We start from the raw sequence: 7711 nt of genomic DNA on the forward strand, positions 1-7711 counted from the left end.
TTTTTTTTTACATCCTACTTGGCTGGTTTCTTAAAATGTTTTGGTTGGGGAGTGATTTTTACTGTGCCGTTCTGGGTTTATTTGCTGGTGTATATGTATATGTAATAAATATAAATATATAAATATATATATATATATATATATATATATATGGATTAAATTATCCAGTGGTCTTTTTTTCACCTTTCAGCTACCCAGCTTGTGTGAGTCTGTGCCCACTGTAACCTGAGATTCCTCAGAAGTGTGACCCAATCCCTGTTGTAGCCCATCTGCCTAAAGGCTGTACGTGTTGTTCATGCTGAGATGCTTTTCTGCTCACTATGGATGTAAAGAGTGGTTATTTGAGTTACCCATAACCTTGTCAGCTTGAACCAGTCTGGCAATTCTCCTGTCTTCTTTCATCAGCAAGTCGTTTCTGCCAATATTTCGACAAAAGGCTGTATGTTCAAAATGCTTGTTTTGCGTCATGGCTATAGCCAAGGAAATGGCATCGTGGGCTCGTAGTTAGACCCTGAACGTCTAGAACTGATCTCTGCTCTCCTGAACGTTCTTCTTCAGAAGTTGGTATAAAATCTGTCACAAACTCACAGTGAGTAACACTTGACTCTTACTTCTTTTCTTTATGCCGGTTTTTTGTTCTTTCTTCCTGTTGTCATGGTTGTCTTTGTATACTGGCAGCTCCGAAACAGGTGATAAAAGAGTAACCTTCACATTAATGAACCAGTCGACACTAAACTATTGGTGTGTTCAAAGAGAGATGCCATGTTCCTGAAATGAAAGGCTTGTCTCTTTCCTCATCCTGATCAAAAATGTGGTGCGTCTATAAAAAAAAAAACCAACAAAAAAAAACATTGCACCGGATGATGGACTAAAGCTGCTAATGAGAGCAAAGGATTGTGGGTAGAAGTGGTGATTGCTGCATCAACAGTTTTTCTTGAAGCCATAAAACCCTCCATTTTGAAAGCAGGACTTCACAAGCATCTAAAGCATCGGACATGTATACCTCCATATGGTATGAGTGTCAGTGGTGTTCGCTCTTAAACATGGCTAGGTGTGTTTAGTCATTGCTAATAGAGAAAATGACATGGAAATTATTCCTTGTTTGCCCTCTAACATTCAAATGATCATATCTTGAGGCCTATGAACTTGGTGAGCCCTGCTTTTTAGTTGCTTTATTAGGACGATTAGTGAGTAATTGTGGCTCGTGGCACGATCACTGTGTGACCTAAAAATGTTGCATATGGTGAGAAACAAGTGACTCGTGACTGGTGTCTCTGCTATTGAACTCTTACATACACCGTAAAGCATACAAGGCTTTTAAACCTATCAGACCACTGGCCAAGTCCGAATCAAATTGAGTTAAATTGATACTTTTTGGTTTGTTTGTTACTTGCTTCAGTTTTGCATCACACTGCAGGTAATAAAACAAATCATATAATGATCGTGCAGTGGGTAATGTTGATTGAACCATTAACTAGTCATAGAATCTTTTAACACAGGGTTGCCTTATGAGGAACATACTCAGGTAGAGTTCATAAAGAAAGCTAGAACCAATGACAATCCATAGAACTGTATAAAAGAAGGTTGCAGAAAATATTCCAAGTATTTAGAAGCATCTCATCCATAGGACCTTAAAACAGTGGGTTGCCTTTCTAGCAAAAGTTCCAAGTAGAGTCTTAAAACTAGAACCATGAAGCATTCACAAAACCACAAGTTCCGAAATACAATCCGTGTAGAAATCTAGAACAATTAAGAATTGAGAAACTCTGTGTTTGGTTTGACTTTTGTTATTTTCCATAATGCTCTTGGTTTCCTGTAATGGAAAAACAAACCAGTGACCTGTCCTGAAATTGTATGCTCATAAAAGTTCCAGAACCTTTTTGTCCCACAAACGGTTCCAGGACATCATCCTCCATCCTATGCGCTGCTGATCACCTCCACACTCCGAACCCCATGGTCACACTCTCCCCACTGCTCACACGGGCTAATTAATGCCTCAACATGCAAATGAGCACAGCTGCCAAACTGCTGTACGTGATTTTTCTTTTTTCGGGTCATTTGTCAGCAGTGCAATGAGGCTCCGAGCTGGATGATGAAACAGACTGAAGCATCACTGTTTAGTCGCATAAACCTGAAGGCAAGCATTGTTGAGACTCTCAGGATCATGACTTGGAGGTGGCTCATGCTATGATGTTGTACAGCCCCAATTCTGAAAAAGCTGGGACAGTATGGAAAATGCAAAAAAAAAAACAAACTAACAAACAAAGAGTCATTTGAAAATTCAATTCACCCTGTACTATATTGAAAACACATTATTAACACATTATTTGATGTTTTACTTTGTGAGTTTAATTTATATTTGAAAATATACACTCATTTCAATCATGACTGCAACACACTCAAAATGTTGTAACAGTCGACTGTTTACCGCTGTGTAACATCACCTTTTCTTTTAATAACATTTAAATGTTTGGGCGCTGAGTGAAGACACCAGTTGGTTAAGTTTAGCAAGCGGAATTTTCCCCCATTCATCCATTATGCACTTCTTCAGCTGTGCAGCTGTACGAGGCCTTTGTTGCCTTATCTTGCGCTTCATAATGCACCACACATTCTCAATCTGAGACAGGTCAGGACTGCAGCACGCCATGCTAGCACCCGCACTCTCTGCTTACGCAACCATGCGCTTGTAATCCGGGCAGAATGTGGTTTGGTGTTGTCCTGCTCTGGATGGCAGCATATGTTGCTCCAAAATGTGTACATATCTTTCTGCATTAATGGTACCCTCACAGATGTGCAAGTTACCCATGCTATGGGCACTGATACACCCCCATACCATGATGGACTTGTCGGACCACAAACCACTTGTGATTCCACTGTGCTACTGTCCATCTCAGATGAGACCGAGTCCAGAGAAGTCGGTGGTGCTTCTGGACAGTGTAGATGTATGGCTTCTGCTTTGCATAATAAAGCCTTAACTTGCATCTGTGGATGCAGCGGTGAATGGTGTTGAGTGACAAAGGTTTAACAAAGTATTCCAGAGCCCATGTCAGGATATCCATTACAGACTCATGACGGTTTTAAGACAGTGACGTCTCAGGGATCGGAGATCATGCGCATTCAGAAGTGGTTTTCGGCCTTGCACTTTACGCACCGAGATCTGACCGGATTCCTGGAATCTTTTAATTATATTGTGTACTGTAGAAGGTGAAATGCCCAAAATCCTACTGATTTGTCTTCGGGGAATGTTGTTCTCAAAGTGTTAATTTGCTGATGCATCTGTTGGCAGATTGGCGAGCCTCAAGCCATCCTTGCTCTTGAAGAACTAGACCTTTTTGGAGGCTCCTTATATACTATGATTAGACGATTGCCTTCACATCACTTGTCACATTGCTAATAGTCCTAAATTGCCCCATCCCAACTTTTTGGGAACATGTTTAAAAAAACTATGCAGTTGATTAAGTAAAACATCAAATACCTCATCTTTATACGTTTTTTGTTTAAATCCAAGTCAAAGTACATTTACAAATCACTCCTCTTTGTGTTTATTAGCATTTTCCATACTGTCCCAACTTTCTCGGAATTGTGGTTGTATAACAGTCTAGACCATCAGCAGTTCCTGATTTTCGTCTCAGTGCTCTGTTAGGAATGGGAAGCGGTAGGGCTGTGAGTCACAGACACCTCAGTGGCTTGGAACACACAGTCAATTAACCAGGCTCTCCAGTTCATCCCAGTCTCCAATCAGTCCAGCGGCGCGTTCGGGTCACGCTGAGGCACGAGACAGGAGCGTCTTGCTATTTCAAAATTTCTCTTTGTGGATAAGAATAGTTAATAACAGTGCTTTCAGTGTCATATTTGACATGACCAGTCATTGCAGTAATTACAATCATTACCGGTCAAAGGATGTCAAGTTATCTCTCTTCAAACATAGACCGCTTGAGAAAATCAATTATTCAATCAAGACGGACCCCCCTCCTTCACTGCATTCAGTGGGGTGAATGAAGTTGGTTCACTTAATTTTAGGGGCCATGGTGAATGTGCCACGGCGTAGACCTTTAATTTCCGAGCCCTCGCTTTTCATTCAGTGGAATGTTGAGTTAATTGTGTCGATCAAATGAGGAAAGCTGAGTGTTTTTGTGAGCAAGTTCTTTTGGAGATCAAGCGACTCACACTTCCTTACATATACCTCCTCTCTCTCTCCCTCTCTCTCTCTCTCTTTGCTCCTCATGACCATCAGGATTGGCAGGATGTAATTTAAGTGCATAGGCACAAAGACCAAATGTCAAGTAGATGGGCGACGCGTTCAGATTTAAATGTACCAGCACTTGCTTCATTCAGGGGGTGTAATTAGGATCACTGCTACAAAGAGGAGAGTCAAGAGATCACAATGTGTTTTAGATGCAGGAGGAGCAAGACAAGCCATCAACTTTGTTTAAAGAAGCATGAAGGCAATGCAACAATAGAGGATTCCTACCCATGTGTAGTTCTCAGATTGAATAGGTAAAAGGCTGCAGTGTTTGAAATCACCTGAAGTACAGATATTAATTTTAAAAAAAAATGCTGTAAATCTGTTTCTTTTTTTCCTCCGAATCCACTAAGGTCTTATGGTTGCCAAATCATAATTAATTTTCATCTACTGTGAGGTGTTATGTAAGTTCATTGAACTCGTATTAATTTTCCATCAGATCAAACTTTGTTCATTTCTGAGTTACAATATCAAGCCAGAATTTGATCTAGCTGATGCGTTCCTTCTCGCTTCAAGTCTTTCTTGGGCCGCTTTCACACGTGTTTGTTTTGTTTTGTTTTGTTTTGTTTTTAAAACTCAACTTCCAGCATGTTTTATATACAGGGTGTACCAAAAGTCTCCATACATGGAGGACTACGTTTGCCAGCACCACGTCGGTTGTGCCTTCGTCAGTGGATGTTCGTGGACGTCCAGTTCTCACCCGGTCTTTTTGAATTTGTTTATAAGTTTGGCAGCAGCGTTGTGTGTGATGTGCTTCCAACGTTTCCTGTTCAAGTCCATCGTAAGCTTGCGACAGCTTCCCGATCCAGCCATGAGTATGATTTCAATACTTTCTTCTTTTGTCAAAGGCGTTCTTAAAGGCGATCTGAAAAAAAAAAAAAAATAATAATAATAATTATATATATATATATATATATATATATATATATATATATATATATATATATATATAAGTATGAAAAATTTTGGAAAAATCAAATCGAATCAACCATTATTTATTTATTTATTTATTTTTTTTACAACCCGCAGATCAAATTCTGTGGATTTTCTGCCTCCAAGGCCACAGCGAAGACAAACAAGCTCTTCAGATAGCAACCCAATCGAGACAGCACCCTCAGATGCTTTTTTTATTTTTCCCTGTAAATCAAGGTGAAGTGTGAAAGCACTTTTAATTAAGACCTGTAGGTGCTACAGTGAAATGTTAATTATTCTAGAAAGACTGGTACGGTAATGATTCTGAGGAGTTTGAGAAGTATCAGTGTTTCTGGAGTGTTACTTCTGGGTGTAGAAATAGCCCACCAGCCAACAAATCTCCAGTGAGCACTGGATGAAAGTTAACACGAATGAAAGACAAATAAAGATGTGAAATAGTCGAAGTGTACAGCTACATGGTGGACCAACATGACAGGTGACACGACACTTTCTCAGGAGTCACTGAGTCACACCAGTTTGACCGCAGAATGTGAGGTTTAGGTGAGTTATTTTCACATTGATAGTGTGTGTTGCATTAGAATTATATTTACACTAGATAACGACACTACTCAGTGAATTTAAAGCAATTCGATTAACGACACTTAATCCATTTTTCTGAAGACAAGTCAGACGCTGTTTGTAAAGACACCAGAAACCCCAAATCAGCTTTAATATCATAATACATGTCTGATATATTTTTTATGATCACAGAAACACCCAAAAGTTGAAACAGACTTCATTAGAGTTATTGATTAGTGACTTCAGTTTCCACAGCCGTCCCTACAGCCGACATTAAATAAAGATGGGGACGTGAACATGGTGCATAGCAGCAGTTGTACTACAATCAGTAAATGTACACCAACATTACCTTTTATTGTAGGGGTGTAATGATCAGACACTGTAAATAAAGCATCCATACTAAAAGGCAACGATCATCAAAAAAGGACAAAGAAATGGTGTGTAAAAATAATATAGATTTTTAAAATCTGATGTGTAAATAATTTAATAGGCAAGCAAGGTGATTTGCCTGTAACTCTGATACTTTTGAAGTCCTTCTCTAGATCATCAGCATTTTTGAGGCCTACACCAGATTCTGAACAAAGCTGGTCAATTTAATTTCTTCATACAGGAAGCTTCTTGAAGCTGTTCTTACAAACAAGGGCCACTAAGTATTCAATACATTTCAGTCAGCGTGTTCAATACTTTTTCCCCCGTGTCATTTCACTTTATTACACACAACTTCATTTACAGACTTTAATGTTGTGAATTCTTTATATTTCCGGATTTCTCGAGTTAATACTGAGGTCTGGTGAAAATTTCATATGAATAGCCTCATTGGAAATACGTTTACAGGAATAAATGTTGATGCGTCCAATACTTATTTCCTGCACTGTAGATTGAAGGCTACTAAATCCAATTGGAGCGTATCGTAGCAGATTCAGTTGCATCATCAAATATTGAATTGAATTCAGTTGCATCGTCAAATATTGAATTGTTACCATATGATGTGAAAATCGTATCGTATCATATCGCAGTAGATTCAGTGGTATTGTCAAATATCCTATTGTTGCCTTGATAATCAGAATCGTATCATTTTTTGTGGTAACCGGATGTTTACAGCCCTACGATATTGTAGGTGGAGCTAATAAACAGACAGCTTGATCATTAAATAACTTGAAAAATGAGTGAAACAAAGCAAAAGGTCTGTGATCATCTTGCTGGTTTTCTGATCACACCTGCGTGCATGGACCATAAAAACGAAAGGCGCGTTATGGAATATCATACAGATCATCTTTAAGCGAAATCTTCAGTGCAGTGCCTTTTGCTGTCCGTCGTGCAGGACGTCTGCGCGCGCGCCATTGTGCTCCGAGCCCTTTTCCGTTTAATTAGATTTGTAAAAACAATTTTTGGAGAGCTCCCATTCTGTAAAAGCTCTCAGGGGTTAAAATCAGCTGAGCGCTTCTTCTTTTCAGCTTTCTTTTCACCGACGGAGCATAAATTATTTAAAATTGTGCGACCTTTTATCTCGCCCCCTTTGAAGGCAGCAAATTAAAAATGTAAATGGGCTCCCTAATTAATATGCAAATGCATTCATTCCCAGTTAACAATTAGCAATTAAACCTGCACTGTCTAGAAAGAGCACCAGGCGAAATTAGCAACTTATTTTTGCATTTGAAAAACCTGACACAGACACGTTTGGCTGAACAAAGTGACTTTTCGAGAGGGTTCGGGATCAGACCTGTGACATCTCCACGGTGAACAAAAAAAAAAAAAAAATATATATATATATATATATATATATATATATATAGTCATACCTCAAACCTCTGTAGCCTTCTTTAGTTTAGAGCAGTTAAGCTTATGTGTATTTACTATAGGTTTATGATGAAGACATAATAATGTCAGGATGAAGATTAACCAAGCCTGAGCTCCTTTAGTGAGCCACTCACTGGAATTAAAACATGCGTGCAACATTAAGTGCCTGGCCTCATAACT

This window comes from Ictalurus furcatus, chromosome 25 (assembly GCF_023375685.1).
Source record: "Ictalurus furcatus strain D&B chromosome 25, Billie_1.0, whole genome shotgun sequence".
NCBI lineage: Eukaryota > Metazoa > Chordata > Actinopteri > Siluriformes > Ictaluridae > Ictalurus > Ictalurus furcatus.